Source organism: Epinephelus lanceolatus, chromosome 23 (assembly GCF_041903045.1).
Source record: "Epinephelus lanceolatus isolate andai-2023 chromosome 23, ASM4190304v1, whole genome shotgun sequence".
NCBI classification, from domain to species: domain Eukaryota; kingdom Metazoa; phylum Chordata; class Actinopteri; order Perciformes; family Serranidae; genus Epinephelus; species Epinephelus lanceolatus.
In genome coordinates this window covers 21,467,086-21,486,143 of record NC_135756.1, presented here as the reverse complement: position 1 = coordinate 21,486,143, position 19,058 = coordinate 21,467,086, and the positions used below count along the sequence as shown (strand labels likewise).

At 40.5% G+C, this 19,058-nt stretch overlaps 1 long non-coding RNA gene across 1 annotated transcript in view; it reads right to left on the bottom strand.

The window, feature by feature from the left end:
- Positions 1-6,606: 6,606 nt before the first annotated feature.
- Positions 6,607-19,058, bottom strand: part of LOC117249499 (uncharacterized) — a 67,476-nt gene continuing 55,024 nt past the window's right edge. The window contains exon 3 of the long non-coding RNA XR_013490387.1: positions 6,607-7,133. This is a non-coding gene — a long non-coding RNA (uncharacterized LOC117249499). The remainder of the gene's footprint in view (positions 7,134-19,058) is intronic.

The following is a 19,058-nucleotide window of genomic DNA, read 5'->3' as shown; positions in this document are numbered from 1 at the left end:
TGCAGGCCAAGGCAACCCCTGACACCTGTGCCTGGTAGCCCTGTTCAGTAATCCATCCATGCTTACATGAAAAGCTCTTGTAAAGCTGGAGACGTCACGTATGTATTAGTGTGTATGTTCGGGTTGTGCCTGTGTGTGGCATTTGACACACACACCAAAAAAACAGAAGAAAGAGTTTGACAGAGAAATGAGACAAGAGATATGCGGCAGGTTGAACAGGCGTGATTCATAATTTATTGAGCAGCTCTGACGTTACAACAGGGAACAAATGAAGCAGGGAACACAAAAGAGCATTATTTATTACAGAAAGAAAGTGTAGCCTGAGGGTGGATACAGTAGCACAACACTCACACACTAAGCCTACTGTACACAAGTACGCTACATTATTGCAGCTGTCAGATGAAAAATCCCATTACTGCAATTCTGATGATTTCCATGTTCTTACCTGAACTTGAGGATTATGTGACCTTGTATGGCTCAATCAAGTTTTATAACCCGAGGACTCCATTGCATAATTTTAAAAAAAAAATGCACAGCTGTCAAAAGTGAAAATAAGGCTGTCTTATTTCAGCGAACAATTTGACATTTTGGAAGTATGAGATTTACAGCTCAGTCAGATCATAGCCCGGGGAATACAGTGAAGAGGCGTACACACCCTCTGGCGAAACAGAGGATGGCAACAAACCATTCAAACACCACTTCCCCTTCATATGCTAGGCCCTGTTTTAAATAATGCAGCCTCTTTCCCATCGATGCCATGACGGTTGATTCCCACCTTTTGATTCCCATGGACCCCTGCTGGTCCACGATCGAATCCCCTCTCAGCCTCCTCTTACAAATCTATCCTGCTCTGCTATTCTCTCAGACCTCATAAAAAACTCTATGTCAGAGTGAGAACCTGAAAAATAAATTAAACTGATAATGCAAGCAAAAGAAACTTCCCATCCCACCCCGCTGAATATTAGATCATAACAACTTACAGCTTTGAATAAATCATTAAACCTCAGCAGACCCATATCTATTGCAATTTCATCTTGAATAATTATCCGCCTCATATCAGCGCATAAGTAATGTCACACAATTGCAAGCATGTGTCAAATTCTTGTAATATCCAGGGATTAATAATTCAGTTTCTGGTTTCCGACAACAACCCATTTAGGCTTTATTCAGATTCTGCTCAGGAGGAGAAGGCGAGGAGCTTATTTTACGGCAAATACAAACAGAGGGCTGACATTTACACCCAAACCCCACAGCACCCAACTGGACCCAACAGGAGCAGGAGCATTTGAATATCTTGCTTAATTGGCTGACACAGAGTTCATTTCAGGCGGAAAGTTACTGCTGATAAATACCATTGTTAGCCATTTTGAGCCAGCCAAAATGTCTTGGACCTCATTTGTGAGCAGACAGGAATTTAAGGGGTTTGCACTGTGCTGAGGTGCAGTTTTCAGGCGGGTGCTAAAAGCTTTAAAGGAATAGTGTTGGTCTAATTAAACCGAGTCACTGTCCAGTGAAAACTACGACTATTCAGATTTAGATCATTTAAATTTTTACGCCAAACTGAACAATTAAGTCTTTCAACAAGTTTGCTATATCAGCTTTATATTACCCGGCACATTCAGAGCCCTCTGCAAATTTTTTTTAATTCTATTATTGATTTTTATTATTATCTTTTATATTTATTGTATTTTTTACTGGCGAGAATAAGAGCTAATGAGAAGAAAAATAAACAACTTAGAAAACAAACAAGAGAATATGGTATGTGCAGATTTGGCTATTTACTTTTCATTTTCCTATACTCATTTCCCTGGTGTTCCATGTATATAAACTAAGCACAAAAAGTAAGGAAATTTGTGTTTGGTAGATTATTTCTTTGTTGTAACAATACTTCTTGGCAATAAATCTTATACTGTTGGAAAGCCCGTTTACTTCCCTTTTAAATTGTGCCACATTTTTAAGGAACATGCATTTGTGGGATGAGCAGCAGAGATGAGTATGTGGGTTGCGCCCATGAAAAATTTGCCAAGTCTTCTCTGCCAAGTGCAAATCCGGCACTTGGGCAGTGACTGCCTGCGTCACACCCCAACGAAAAAAGCTTCCCTTTAATGTAGGCATGATATGCCACTGGTTGCCATTACAGTTTAACTGCGGCCGGCAGCATCAGGGAGAAACGCGGCAGGACAAGAATGAAAGGTGTCAAAAGTCCATGAAGAGGGGGTGGGAGTGGTGGTGGGTGGGTCCAACAAACACAGACCTTCACCTGGGAGAGCAGTGTACACTTCCCGTAAGATTCTAAAGCCAAACCCTGTTCTTTTTTCCTAAATCCAACTGCGTGCATTTGTTGTTGAAGGAAGAAAATGGTCAATTTGCAGTGTTGTACTGACGTAGTGCGTTTATTTTGAAAGTGACTGTATGTAAACAGTAAATTTCCTGTGAAAAAAACACAGAATACAGGAACAGGCAGGACTTGACACGGTGTCCCAGAACGTCAACAACCAACGCACCCAAGGTACCTTGCGTGTCGTATCTGGATGTGGAAAGTCCATGCCCAAATGTCTATATGCAAGAAGGTCATAGAGAAAATGTGTTGGTCTGTCAAATTCTGTCACCAAATGAGGTAACATAATGGTGACTGAGCGTATGGCCCACTGATCAAAGTATATATACACACACATATATATATTTGCAGTAACTGGGTGTCGAGGGTGACATTGGCGGGAAAAATTTTCTTACATTCCAAGCCTGTTTCCTAACTCACCATCAGCCAGGCAGCATCTCTCATGTGGGGTAGTTTGTATATTTTGGCAACAATCAACGTCTCCTCTACACATACTTCTTTGCCATTGGTTGAGGCTGTGACTTCGCCGCTCAAAACTACCAAAGTTGAACTCCATTGCAATGCGAAGATGCGAATTTGCTTTGCCACCTGAAGCGAATGTTTTATTCGCCCCATCGCTTGCACTAAATGTAAGTGAAAGAGAAGTGAATATTCATCATTGTTGATTTTATAATTAGATCATATAAAAACCATTAGATTTTAAAAAAATACATTCACGAAGCTGAAAACTGGACGCTTTTCATAGCTCACGAAATATTCTAATATTTGTGATGTAATATTTCCAAATACATACAACAAATAAAATGTGATGATGAATGTGTGACATTCACATGTGCTTTTCTTTTTCCAAGAGAGGGTTTATTTTTACACTTCTGAAGGTCATGAAAGTATCACACTGACTCATTACTGTCTTGTAACAAGTCTTTGCATGTTCTCACCTTTGCTTCAGAAGAGAATAAACAGCCTGCAGAAGCTGTACATGATTAACCAACATTGATAACCTACCTCTGCAAGTTGTTTCATTTTAATTGTGGCATCCACTCCTCCCGATCTCTATTTTGAGAATTATCCAGCTCCAGTTTTGCACAGCGACCTCGGGGCACAGGAATGCAGGAATGAGTTTGAAATTCAGGGCACATGCAGCCGACATGCAGGTGGGAAGTCTTTGTGGAAAAAGTAGGTCTATTCACAACTTCAGTTTTGCTCAGATTGATTTGTCAGCACACACTTACATCCCCATTCTGCTCTGTTCTCTTAAAACCAATTGTTCAATTAACTATAATAACCATTTAATGAAGTCATTTAAAACATTCTCCACATTACAAATCTGCTCTGAGACAATAACCTGAAACAGTAGCCAATCCCCGCAGTGATTGCCCTGTACTATTTTTACTGTGTGCGTACTCTTGATAATGGGCAGGACCATTGATGTGAACATGGCAGCTGTCATATCCACAGGAAGCTCGCTGTGTGTGTTGGCCAGCGCGTTGAGCACTCACCGCGTGTTTAGTGGCTTCTACTCCTACATGAACCCATCTACCATCACGTAGGAATAAAAAGCCATAAGACACAACAGCAATCTCACAGGAGGGAGGAAAAAGAAGGAAGGAGGAAGGAATATTAACGGAGGACTCCACGTTGCCAAAAGAAAGGAAGGGATGTGCTCTCATCAGGAAGGTGGAGAGTGTGGAAAGTGATCTCCAAAAAGGGAAGGGAAGCAGGGATAGCATGTTAGAGGAGGAAGGGAACAAGGGAAGGAGAGAGAGAAGGAGCAGTCATTTAAAAGTCAGAGGTAACCCACAGGTGATACATGTATTAACCAGACCAAGCCCTCTGTTTGTCTTTCTCTCTGTTTGATTATGTGCTTCTGAGTGCAGCAGATGAATATGCATCGCAAGCATTACTTGACTGAAATTCCTCTGTGTGTAAACTGTATTTGATATGCTCGGAGCAAACTGCTCTGATGAACCTAACCAAACTCCATCTGCTCTGTTTCCAAATACACACCTTTTTTTCCCCCCAGTCTTACAGGCAGCCACGCATGTTTTAGTAGTTTACGGCAAAAGCCAGCTCGTCTTTCCTCAGATGTTGCACGGATAAATATTTATCCCCTAAAAGTGGACGTGCTTCTAGTAACATCCACTTCATAGTCTCTGTTCGCAGCCCTCTTGCAGCAGGAAGACAGTCACGCCTGTGTGTAAAGGGGTTACAGTATGAGTGTATGCACGCACAAGTCAGGCAAGTCCAGATAAATATGTATGACTCCACCGCGGTAGGCTTCCTGCTTTGTATGCTAATGATCTTATACAAGTTTAATAATGCAACTGTGGTGCACTGAGGGTGGGAAGGTGGAGGAAGTGGTGGTGGTGGTGGTGTTGGGGGGCTGACGCACCCAAAGAAAGGACCGGCAGAGCCTCACAAATCCTCTGTGAGGCCTCATGAGACGAGGCGTGGGCAGTGAGGTAACAGATTACATTTAATCGTACTAATTGGACTGTGAAAGGGTTGAGTTTCTGCGCACTTGGTTTCAGAGTGTAAAGGCGGCAGTTACTCGTGATAAAGTAGGACAGTTTTAACTTTTAAAAACACAAGTCGAGCAGCTGTTGTGCTGTTAAAATATTAACTTAGAGTAAGTTGATTCATTTAAGTACTGTACTTAAAATATGATGCACTCTTATAGACTTAATTATTCTGTAATATATAAAGTAGTTTAAATTTGTTTCACTTTAACTAGGTGCAACATTAAAATGCTGCCGACACTTGAATGCATCAGTAATTATCATTTAATAATATTTAATAGTATAACACTCAGAGGATTTTTTCTGCACTGAGTGCTTGATATTATACTATATACTTTGATAGTTTAAGTGCATTTTGCTGAGAGTATTTCTGTACTTACACTTAAGCAGAAATGATAAAGCATGACTTTTATATTGCAGTATTGCTACTTTTATATACGAAAGATCTGAATGTCAGAGGTGGGACTAAGTCATTGTTCTGCAAGTCTCAAGTCTTTGCACTTAAGTCCCAAGTCAAGACAGCCAGAGTTCGGGTCCTAAACAGGTCCAAATGCACGCTTCACCAAATGTAATACCATTTAACAACAGAGTAATAATATATGACATTTAAAATTTGTACTTATTTGCTAAGGCAAGTTTGTTGTAAGTTGTTGCCGACCACCTCATAGTTATTGTACATGAAAGAAATGATCTTTGGCATCATTGTTTCCAACTGGTGCTCAGTCATGTAACATTATCTCTTTATAACTCTGTCGTGCAATTTGACTGGATGCTGTCGGACTGGTTCAGACAAAGTGGATCTGGAGCTAAGTGTCAACTTGCTGGGAATGAACTGCATTAATGTTAGTGGATTCAGGAGATGAAGAGAAATCAATTGACACTTTTCAAATAACATTCTTTCTAATCTTTGGGGGAAGGCTCAAGTCCAAGTGAAGTCACGAGCCATTGGTGTTAAAGTCCAAGTCCAGTTGGCAGTCTTTTTTGATTTTGTCACGTTGGGATTCAAGTCATCAAATTTGTGACTCGAGTCCACACCTCTGCTACTCTTACTGAAGGTAAGGACCTGAATACTTTCTCAACCGCTGTCATGTTATAAATTCTAATGCATTATTATAAATTGGTTGTGGATCACGAGTACTTTTACTTTTGATAGTTTAAGTACATTTTGCTGAGAATACATCTGTATTGTTACTTAATTGGGATTTATAATGCATGACTTTTATATTGTACAACTGCTAAAGTTGCCGCACCACAATGGTCTTGTACTTTTACTTTTGTTACACGCTACTTTCCAATTTCAGTGCACTACATGTCAGAGGAATATATTGCATTGTTATTTCACTACATTTATTTGCTAGCTATTGTACAAGCTGAAAAGGTAAGTTAGAAAATTAAGATTTTAGAATAAAAAATATATGATCAGGTCATCATAATACGATGAACTGTTGTAGATTAACAGTTTATAATGAAGTTAAAATCAGCTCCACCTCAACCAGCTACATTAAAATGCCTCGTATATGGTAGTTTACCAGTTGTAAAAAGTTAATAACATGTCTAATAATTACAATATCACTATTAAATGAGCCATTATTTACTTACTTGAGTACATTTTGCTGATGATACTTACATACTTTTATTTCAGTAAAATTTTGATTGCATTGGTGCCCTTGTAACAGAGTAAATTTTAGATCTAATGGGCAGTCAGGGTAAAACTGTTAATAGATATCACCATGAAACTTCCCCAGTGTATCTCTTACATTAAGACAATTACTTTATTTATTACAAGTTTACATCAATGTTATGTTTAAATATTCAAACAAAGCATTATCTAATTCACAGAAATCTGATCTTAAACATCTGTGTATTTGGGACAATTTCTTTTTACTGGTCTGAAAGACAACATGTTATGAAAGCAAAATACACCTGTGGTGTCACGCCTGAATACTTCTTCAGCCACTCAATTATTTTTCACATTACAGGTTCAAGTAGTAATCTAAAAGGCAAATGATTAGACTGTGAAGTTAATATTCATTAGTGTACCTGGTGTCACTATGACTCAGCGTCAAGCAGAGGCTTGTCAAAGAGAATAATGATTTTGACTGATAAAGATTTTTGTTTGGTTGAACAGAAGGAAGTGTGATGAGCAAGGGTTCATGTTGGTGTGTGATTTATCTGCATTTTGTGTTATCTGAAACACATCCTCGTGTCAGGTGAACATGGACGGCAGCGTCTGGGCTCCTGATGTCGCAGATACCCGCATCAGCTCCTGAAGGACCCTGCGACAGAAACAAAAGGAGAGAGGAGACATGAGGTGTGTTCACAGACGAAGAATAATCCAACCTGGATGAGAGTGAAAACCTTATTACTCCTCTGCGGCTGTTTGGTTATTTAATAAGTCAATCGTATGGCTTCGTTACTGAATTATCTTTTGCTTGCTGAGTACCTCAAATAATAAGGGAGACGTGTCTGAGTGTTGAGTTTCAGCTGTCAGTCCTTAAAACTTTTTCTTTCTTCCCCGAGAAAGTATGAAAGAGCTCATACTGCAATTTTACAGACACACCCACAACGTACCGCTTCAAGCAGCCATTAACCACAAACCAATTATGTCCCTTGTTGAGCAGCAACTACTTCTTGATGACTAGTGCGGTTTACAATGCCTGATGAAAAGTTAATAGTGAGCGCATTCCTGCACCTGCTAACGTCTCCGCTGAGGTGAAAATTGTTGACAGTGGGTGAATTAAGGAGTAAAACCACGAGGCTTGTGGGTAAAATCCTCCATATTCTCCCTGCTAAATACTGTACTTAAACATTTAACAAAGAGGAAACGACTGTCCTGATGAACAAAAAAAAAGTTTTGCTTTTAATTTATCATCTAAAAGGCAGTGGAAATTGTTTGGGATAACACTCCACACAATGAGCTGTGACATCTTCATTGAAAAATGATTGATTGGGCTGCCAGGGAGAGAGGCTGTTTGAGAGACAGATCACTCAAACAGCCAAGCTGTACAAGCCCAATAATATGATGAATGGTCTATTTACCCAACAGATGAGGAGAGACTTGCATAAAGATTAAACGTGTGGTTTTGGACGTGTCCTGGTCACAGAATAGACAGAAATTTGAATAATACGTCTGTGTTCTCTGTCAGGGAGCAAGTTGGAAATGAATTTAAGTTGCGGGTGATTTTCACTTGCGAATAATGCGGCTCGGCTCGTTTATCACCGCAGGTCGTCTCACAGGGGAAAAAAAAAAAAAAAAAAAAATGGGTTTATCGATCATGATAATACTCTTCATACCTGTGTGGATTTCAACCTGCACAAATCCCACAAATAAAAAGCACCAAGGGTCCTCAAAGATTATGAAAAAGTGTGGATATTTGTGATTAATTCACTCTCTTTCTTTCTGTACAAAGAAAGTTTCAGCCACATTATCACTATGGCAAATCCATTATTAGTACGCATTATTCTCCTTCACTAGAGGCCCCTGAGTCTATATACTCATGTATCATAAATGGACCATTTAACACTTATAACACGCACAAACTGTATCTAAAGTCAAGCCACTAATCACTTAACCAAACAATGTCTCTGAGGATTGAGAGCGCGTGTTGATATAGTGACCCAATTTTTTACCCATAGCATCTATAATTGATGTGCAATAGCTGTAGCAACCTCAGATCTGATAAGGGCTTGGCTCTGATGGATCTCCTGATAGGCTTTCGTGAGGGGAACAGATGTAGAATCATGCATGAGAGAGGGATGGGGTTGCCTGTGATCGTTTCCACCCTGCAGCGAACAAAATAGCCCTCATATATCCCTGTAATCTGCATTAGCGGCGGAGCACAAGCCAGGAGACAGCACAGAGGGGGATGAGTAATGGGGCTACCGCTGATTTGGCAGGCCTATATTACACCTCAAAACTGAGGCATGCCCAACTGGCGAGAATATGAAATGAGGATGTCACAAATGAACATCATCCCCCCGGAACGCAGTATTTATCAGCCTATATTACACCCCAAAACACGTTCGGAGCGAGCCAAAGGCCGTTTTACTTTTTCTATGTTCTTCCAGTAGCTTGAGTAACATTGGAAAGAAAGTGTAAAGAAACATTTACTCCACTTTAGTGTTGTCAAAAACATTGACTCACTGATATAAATTGACTTTTCCTCAGTATCAATACACCTCTACCAACTGCGCTTCCTCACTGTCTTAATATTTACTGCAGTCATTCTGCCGATCTCTGCTACTGACCAAGAAAAGTTGTCGCTGTTAGAAATTCCAGTACTGAGACAACTCGACTCTACTTAAGTACAATTTGATCATCACAATCTCCATTTAATGCTACTTTATACTGTCCTGCTAACTATAATTCAGAGGGAGATAATGGTCTTTCTACACCACTACATTTTTTTGACAGGCATAATTATTGTTTTAAATGAATGAGTGAGTGTAGACAACATGTCCACTAAATAACACGACGAATTATATTATCTGTCAATGTGCTCTAGAGCAACATATAGTCAGCTTTATGATGTGACAGCCCTTTGGTTATGATTAGGTCAGGTTTAGGGACAAAAAAATCTTGGTTAGTTTCAAGGAAACATCGTGGTTTGGGTGGAAATATACTTGATGAAGTCAGATGATGGTTAGGAAACGTGATCATGGGATCGTGGAGATGCTCAAAAAAGGCAACCGTTGGCTGACAGTTGTTGCCCGACCTCCTCTCTACACAGACTTTGTCGCTTTGTGATGATGTCACCTGACTTCCTCCTTTGCTCCCATCATAATTACGGTGAGGGCTTTGTTACTTGTGTCACATTACGGGAAGCTTAGAGGAGTGATCAATGCTGTCATTCTGACTGGGACGACAAGTTGAGCCACCAAGGGGTGATTCCCGTCTATACTTCGCAGATGGTTTTGTTTAAATAACTGTTCGAGGATTAAAGAGGTAAAACTCAACAAAATAGAACTTTACAAAGAAGCAAAGATTGGAGGAAAGTCAAACCTCAGATTTTTTTTGCCCCTTCAGAGGAGTCTGACCTCGAGGTAGGAAGTTAAAACTAGCTCCACCTCGACCAGCTACAATGATGAAATGTTCAGTAACAGGCGACATATCCTCAAACGATGGCTTGTATGATATCTTATGAGATAGCGACCTCACTTAGGTTAGGTTAAAGAAAAGAATCATGATTAAGGGTCATCATGTTACATTAAGTGCATAACGTGACATGTCGACATGACATTACCTACAAACATGACTTAAAATTACTGAACATTGACTTGCAGGACTGGATGAAAGTTGACCGATCCACCACCCCAACTTTCCTCCTTAAGGCCTTGACACGTCAGGCTGACAGTCGGCCGTTAATATGAAGGGTTATTCCCTCACACGCAGGGACATAACGTTCAAGCAAGCTGGCCATTGGCTGTAGTCTTTTTGGTGTGTTCAGGTGCAACGAGACACAACAGTTGGCCTTCAGTTCGGTCACTAGTTCTTCGATGTCTGTTTAGGGTGTCAGGGCCTTTACGCAGACTTTGTCGCTCTTTATTCTACGTCGCCTGACCTCCTCTTTTGCTTCCGTTATATGACAGCTGAGAGCCTGTAACATATCGATTACATGCTCAAAGTCTTGCTCATGATTACGTGGCTTATATACATTAATTATCTGAATTACTTTTTCAGTCTGCACAGGGGCCTATTTTCCTATCAAACAAGTGCTTTTACCTTTTAAAACTTTCGTTTAGCTGGCAACACTTAAGAACTTAAGTAACTGAATGTTTTTATATTTTGGTGTTGGTTGGGTCTGAGTGCTTTTTCCACCTCTGGCTTCTCCTGACTGGCACATTTCTGTTGGGTTTTTTTTTTATTTTATTTTTTTTTTTTTTAATTTCTGCCCAGTTCTCAGTGGGTTGTGGAATGAGTAATGACCTAACATTACTTTGGCATCTTCTGTCTGTATTACACCCCCCCCCCCCCCCCCCCTCCACAAAACAACGGAGCCAGAAGCAACTCTCTGACTGGCGAGAGCACCAACACGAGCCCAGAGCCAGGGCAGGAAACAAATGCTTCTGTCCAGCAGCCACAGTGGTGCGTATACACGCCGAGAAAAAAGAAAAAGAAAAAAAAAAAAAATCCCATCCAAAATAAAGTGCATTACCAACAGACCCAGAGGGGAAAAGCAATTAGTTACATCTACTTTATGTCTCTATAACTTTACTCCTACTTGTGAGTCAGCCTTAACAGAAGAGAAAGAAGCAGCAGAGTTATTTTCAATGAAATATTTTTCAATTATGGGAGTAAATTTTGCAAGACAAGAAACTCGAGCTGTAACCCAAATAGCAGAAATCTTTTCATCTCATCTCAAACAGAGCTAAATCCTAAGAAGTGAGGATATAAAATGAGAGCATAACAAACACAGCGCCTGGCATTAAATTCTTGTAATGGCTTGTAACAGGATATGCTTACTTGCTATCTGAAATTAAAGCATAGATATTACATCCCTTGAGGCCAATCAAGTAGTTATGTGTATATTCTGCTGGGACATTAATGTACTCCTACGAACCCTGTGTTTGTGCGCTCGGTTTATCCATGTTTGTGTGTGTCTGTGTGTGTGTGTGTGCGTGAAAGTAGTTTAATTTCCTCTCATAATTCATGGTTTCCCACATTAATAGATTGATTCTGGTGCGCTCGTGTTTCTATTTACAATTAAAATATCTCATAAACAAAACACACAGCTCAGGGCCAGAATACAGTATCTACACCCCGCTAAAGTTAGTATTTTTGTGCTCTACTTTGAAAAGAAATGATCGAGAAGAGGGGGAGATAGTGCGCCGCAATGTAACAAATGGTGCAAAACTTTTTACTTCTTCATCAGACACAAGCAACTCATTTAATCAACACTGGTGGTGTCTGGAAACATCAGCATATGGTGGCATTAAATTTACATCATGGAGTGATGTGCAGCAGGAGCATCTGTGCATCAGCCCCATCAGCTTTCTCTTCAGCCTTTACAGGATATCTATGTATGTATGTATGCAGGCTGATGTTGCGTGGCTTCATTATCCGCGCAGCAAATCAGCAAAATGGAAATGCTGAAAAGCTGAGCATAATAAGAATAATAAGTGCAAACAATAAGAGCAGAAGTGCTACCTCAGATAATAAGTGCAGGAGGATGAATAGGTGTAAGATTGTGTCCATTCAAAGCTAATCCTTCATTGTGCCTTTGACGTTTCAAGGACTTTCATTAGAACGCCTGCCTCTACAACAGCAGATTCAGTCTTTATGTGAACAACACATAGCAACTACTGGTTCTAGTGTCATTAGGACACCAGGATCTTCATTAGGCTATTGTTAGAGTGTGCATGTGTGAAATTCCCTATCCGGTAACCTTTACACTCCCACTGATAGCCTCTAAGTTTCTGCTGCTGCTGTTTTTTTTCCACTGCAGGGTTATTAGAAAATTGCTTTTTCCATTTCACGTGTCTCTACGCTAAAAAAGTGCTTGTGGAAGCACTTTGTAAGCGAGTAGAAGATTAACTTCAGACTCCCTGTTCGAGTGCAACATCTGACTGACCTGCAAAGGTGAAAGGTGTCGTTAATGTGCTGCACTTCTTTGTAAGGTGCACTTTATCAACCCTGTCTCCCAGAAATTACATTTGTATATTACTTTAATTGCATTCGTAATTACATTGTGGTGACAATGTTATCGCTGCCTGGATTATGTTCAGAGACGACGTTTCTTTGAATGAATGAAATACTACATTTATGTCTGAGCTGTCTAAGCCTCAGATTCGGCATTACTGCTGTCTCTAATGTGTTTTTTTGGAGCCAAAAGTGACCATATTTGGGTGAGAAGCTGGAGGTGTGGAGGAGCGAGGGGTCTGACTGAAAAGCAGAGATAACTACCCACCCATATTAACTTTAAGCCATAATAAAATGGAGACGGGTGAACTCTATAAAAAAAATCACCCCCGTACAGTTGTCACGAAGGGGAAGGTAGCTAAAGAGAACTATTATACGCATAATTAAACGCCTTAACGATTAAACGTCCGCCCTCTAGCTAGTCGGCACCAGAAATATTAGTCGGTTAAACCAATTAGTGTTTTATTCATGTGCATGGTCACTTAACTGTCATGCAGCCGCCCCCCCACTAGAGGGGGCTACAGAGCCGTCAGACAGCAGTCCCCCTCCCTGCGGTAATGCTCGAGTAGACTGGAGTTTTAAAACGGTGGGAAATAAGAGAGATGTCCTCTTGCAAAACCAGCACGGTTTGGAAGTACTTTGAGCTAGAAAATGAATTCAGCAGCAATTTATCTTTTTGGAGAGATTATATTATTTGTTAATTTTAAGTGAGTTGTTGTCAGATAATGTGCAGGGTTTACATTCATACTGCACAACGCCAAATGCCTCTCGTTTAAGCTGAAATTTAATTATAAATTAGATGTTGTTTTATTAAAACTTGAAAGTGAATTGCTCTCATTTTTGTTGGATAATCTGCAAGGTTCAATGTGCCCCACATTTCAGAGGCAATTTATTTATTTTAGATGTTATTTTACTGGTTAACTTTTGAGTGAGTTGCCGTCATGTTCACATTCATACTGCATGGTGCAAAGTGTCTCGTAAAATCTGACATGGTTGTTGAAGACTGTGATTAAAGGCTTCAAAGGGCTCTTAATGCACACAGTATTTTTTGGGACAATGTTTCAAGTACTTAATAAATTGTGCTAAATTTTGACTGTTTTCCCTTGTCTAGACTAGTCAACTAGTCTTACTTAGTCGGAAATTAGTCGCCAGGAACATCCCTACTGTTAACATGTTTATTTCTGCTTTAAAGTTGGGCATTTTAAAATGGGGGTCTTTGTGGACTGACTCACTTCTGGAGCCAGCCTCAAGTGGTCGTTCAAAGAACTGCAGTTTTTGGCACTTTGCTGGTTTTTTAGCCCCGGAGGATGGAGGCTTAGCCCTGCATTACGTTTTCTCCACACATTAGTGGTATGTGAATGTGATTTCTAAGAGACAGCTGCCTTTACTGAGAACGCAGGTACTAGCATTAGCATTGACAGCTAATTGGATTAAGTTATTATCGCTCATTTGATATATTTTGTTGGACTGATTTAAGTTACACTAGTTAGTGTTTAAAAACAGATTTTACAAATACCTTAAGAGTTGTGTATACTATGTAGGATTTTTGCTAGAAAAATAACAATGTATAGACTCATACATAAATAATCTTTCTCACTCATCACAGTCAGTATTTTTCTGCTGACACTCTGACCTCTGCACGTATTTTCTTATTTTCTTCTTGGTGAGGTTGGCAATTTATAAAAAGGCAGTGACCAGGTGCCAGATTGTAAGCAGCACACATCTAGAGGAAGCTACGAAAACCTTGGACGGAGTGCTTACAAAACAAATTCAAGCGCAGTGAGGTGAAATGCCGAATGGACAAAGCTTGGGTTGGATTTCATTTTCACTGTTTACAATCAGTGACTGACAATTACGGCATTGTAAATCTCACAGTACTAGCTGTACAATAAAGCCAGAATATTGTTTATATTCCTGTCTGATGGTTTTATCGATGTTTTCTGTAATGTAATGACAGACTGTCAGTGTAACACTGTTTGTTTTGTATTAGCAGCCATGGTACATTTCATACTGTTCATGTTGGTTGCCTTCATGTTTTTCTTTTAACTTCCTGTCCTCTGTCCATCTGCTTCATGTTTCGCCAGCTTTCTCCTGTCATATTTTTATTTATCTATTTATTTTTGTTTGATTTTATTGTTGTTTAAAACATCTCACAATGGGACAGTATTGAAAATTAGCTTTTTAGCTAATACTAGCACATTTGTGGTCAGTGTGCATTATCTCCGTCCAAAATAAACAGAATTAATTGTGCTGTTTAATAACATCATAAGAGTACACGGTACATGAAAACTATTTTTCTCTGTAGAGCCTGAGGCATACAGTTTGTGTTATTAAAACTGGTAGTAACTTCAAATTAGCCTGTGATGTGATTAAATTCACATCGTCTCTTAATGCTGCATTACGAGGACTTCATGTGATGTAGATCATAAGGTGTTCTTGTTCAGCTCATCGAGCAGGATAAAGGCTCGCTTTCTTCTTCGTCCTTTAATGTAAAGACAGGATGTTTATGTGGGGCAGCTAAATGAAGAAATTATTAATGATCTAAAAATCAAAACCATCCTCCCAAGTATGCAACAAATCACCCTTATCTGCTCCGTCCTTTCTTTTTCTCTGCCGCTTTCATTACTCATCGAAGGTTTTCTCTCTCCCGTCGACTCCGAAGTGAGAACATTTTCATGAAGGCAATAAAACGCTCATCAGCAGAGGCCTGAAATTATTTTTTAATATGACGACATTTTAATGAGGACTGAAGGAGATGGCTGGTTTGGCTGATGGCAGCGCCTCTTTATCAATGAGTGGCAGGGAGGAACTAATGGCACTAAAACAGACAGGCAGCTATAGTCTGAGTGTGTCTGTGTGTCTCTCTCTCACACACAACACACACTTGCAGAAGCTAAATGACAGTTTCTCAGGATTCAAGGATTAAAAAGATACAAAAGCAATGTTTCCTCCACAAGGCCACCTATCGCTGTAACTGAGGAAACTGTACCTGACCTTTTCTGGACAGTTACACACTCCGTCCGTCCCTTCTCCATCCCCCTCTCTCCGTCCAAGTGTGTACGTGTTTTGTCATTGATTGGAATTTAATCTGGGGACTTTACAGTTTAGCTGCTGGAGAAAAACCTGTCAGATGTGAGCGCTGAGATGGAGTGCGCTGCCAAAAGGTCACCTTATTGGACTGGAGAGGTTATGTTGAAATTACAGCTAGAGCCAGACAGGGTTCAGCATTTGAAATACACAAGTCACAAGAAGTCTACTTGCCAAAGGAAAAAAGGAATCCTTCTGTGTCATCTGCATTGATATTCAGGGGTTATTAAGTAGTTTTTCATGTTCGATGCAAATTACACGCCCTTTGTGAGGATGACCCAAACTTTAAAACTGTAATACAGCTGAGGCTTGTTGTAAATTAATGTCACAGAAGGTGAGAGCACATATATTGCTGCCAAGATGTGCTAAATTACTGTCAGAATGTGTTTCTGAATGTGACTTTCACTTGAAGCTTTGAACCTAATGAGTTGTCAAGCAAAAGAACAACAAGGCTTTGAAACTGTAGTGAAGTTATGATAAGCAGCAAATTAATGTCAGAATAATGTCACTCATTACACGCAGTTATATAACACAGTGTGATAAGTAAAGTGCTTAATACTGCTATTACACACTGCGTTGCTTTTTGTTTTTTTAATGAGACTTTCACTTAATGATCTTACTCCAGCAAGTGGTCAGACTTGGCTGACTTTGCCGCCCAAGGTCGGGACAAGAGCGGTTTGTGGAGGAGAGCCCCCTGCCCACCAGACGCTAAACTAAACCACTTCTCTGCCTCCTTCCCATTTTACCATACAAGGTCGTCTCATGCTGGCTACGCCTCCGCAATTAGCATGCAGCCTGTGGCGTGGCCTGTCTGGTGGCGAACACACAAGCACGGCGCCCTGCTCTCCTAATGAGATGCCAGTCAGTGAGGGTGCCTGCGGGACTGTGAAAGAGGGGGGAGAAAAAAATAAAAAAATAAAAAACCTCCCGGGGTGTTTGTGCACCACCTCATGGGTGGTAGAGGAGACTATTGAAGTGCACACAGCCGGCCCGGGCAGGGCAGGCAACTAATTTTACATAACACACACCATTTGGTGCTCATGCTTTCATCCAAATCGTGGTGCTCTATCATGAATGCATGCACTTTTAGCATGGGTAGCCCAGAAGGCATTATGGCCCCAGCACTTGCTTTCCTTTGAGCTTTAGCTACACAGGACATCACTGGTACAGAAACACACTTATTCACCAAGTGGTCAAAATGGCACTGGATGCAGCAGCTGTGAACACAGAGAGGAGCTGTAAAGTCAGAGGGTTTCTCCCCCACTTTGAATTCCCTTTACAAATTGTTCTTAACCCAACATAGAAACACAACTATGTATTAGCAGACAGCCTTTACCTTCAGCCTATACCTTCATAAAGAGCAGGTCCTCGTCTATGGCAATCCCCATGTTGCACCGCCATGTTTCTATAGTAGCCCAGAGCAGACAAACCAAACACTGGATCTAGATAGGGCCATTTGCATTTTTCCGTCAGCCAAACAGCACTGAAAAAACACTATTTTTAACATAAAACTGCTTTATTAGGTGTTTTTAGTAGTTTAAATCACAGAGTCCATTTGTTTTTGAGAAGAGGAGACCTTTGCGGATAATTCAGCTCTTGGTAAAACCACGTAAATGTCTAGATCTTAATTATCAGAGAAAAAAGGTGAGCTCACATTAGCAGGTGTTGGGCTAGTGGCTCGTCTGCGTTGAAGAAACACTGATTTTTTACATGCAACTGCTTGATTCAGTGTTTTTAGCAGATTTAATCGCCTCTTCCATTGGTTTTGGAGGGGATGAGAAAAATGCTATGTTTTCGGAATTTGTGAACAAAATGCGGCACTGTAGTTACTAAACTTGACCAAAATTGACCTTGAATTGAAAGGAAATTCATTTTAGCTGCAGATTGTAACGTGTGTCTGTTCGACAGTGTAGTGTTTACCATCTGCCTGTCGTTAAAAGCACAGTAACAGAATCTAAGTAGTATCGTGGGAGTTGTGGTTAATTTTCATTCACAGCAAAGCTATCTGTGATTAGCAGCTGCAAATTAGTCCAGTTATCAAGAACAATTTCGTTATTTAAAATAAAATACAACCATGGATGTAAGTTTCAATTCAACACTGGGGAGGACAAATATGATGCGTGGGGTTTGGAGGTCCCCCGCTAGAAAATTATGAACACACAAACACTTAATTACATGTCTTTAATTTTAGAGTCATCTACGAGGGGGAATGTGTCCCCTGCGTTCCCCCCAGTATCTACGTCTGTGAAAACCACTACAGTAGAGGTGGTAGGTAAAACTATGAGAATATGGAATTATTATTTGGTACTCCCCACAGCATCAACAGGCTTCTTTGACCACTAGCTTCAGTGCGGAGTTTCAATATTAAAACATCTAGATGGCATTTGACAGCCTTTTCACCCCACAATAAAAAGAAATATGAGGAAACATCCAAGCGCCCTACGGTGATGAAATATTAATCCCACTGCTGGTTAAGTTAGCTTATTACTGCATATTAATAGCGCTTCTGTGCAGATCCAACTACTTACATACAGTGCATACTGTTTCTCAGCACAGCATGAGGCATAAAAATCACAAAGCACATTTTCCTACAGTGAGGAAGTCATTATAATGCAGCTCTAGTCCCTTATGCTGCCCACGGCAAAAAAGGAGCTTTTAGCATGTGTGTGTGTATCTTAACAAACTTAATCTCACTGCAGAAATGCTCTAAATAGCTGCTATTAGGTGCTATTAAACCAATAATATGAACAACATCACCTTGATATGAAGCTGAAAGAGCAGTCTCTCTTCACAAAGGCAAACAGAAAGGTTTTGTTTCTGCGTCAGATCTGGGTCTGATCCTCTGAGGCGTTGTGTACACACAGTGTGCCATGTTTTGACCCAAATTGCTTCTTTTTGCAAAGGGGATTGATGTAACTAGGCCTTTGGAGGGAACTGTGCTAGATGTTTTACCTTGTTACATGAAATTTTCTTTAGATTCTGTTGCGGTTGGTTGAAAAGCTCATGTTTCCTATATGCCAACAGTCCTCGGTTTGTTGTCTGTCTATAAGGTAAGAAAAGACAAGCACACGGGATGAGCAGTGTACAGCTGATCGTACACATCTTAAAACAGCCCTGGGGGTTAAAGACGTGAAGCAGCGACATGCCTCACAAAGCCTCGGTGCCTGCTAATGGCCCCCTGTTTGTAATGGCATCCGTATAGCACCGCTTGACGAGCTGCCAAAGGGGGTGTTCTGTTATTGCGGAGCCAATCACCCACTAAGTATTTGCTGGCTCCTATTTCCTCTCTGCTAATGTGCGAACCTCCCCAATGCCGCAGCTAAATCGACTCTTTACGCCTGACTTGTCACCCTGCAGCGACGCACAGAGAATCCCAAAGATGCATCGGCGGAGGGCAGCCCAATGTTCTCTGTTGCCATGGATACGTCTATGGGCAGGGATGTGGTTGGCCGGGTTATGATGCTTTTACTGCAAC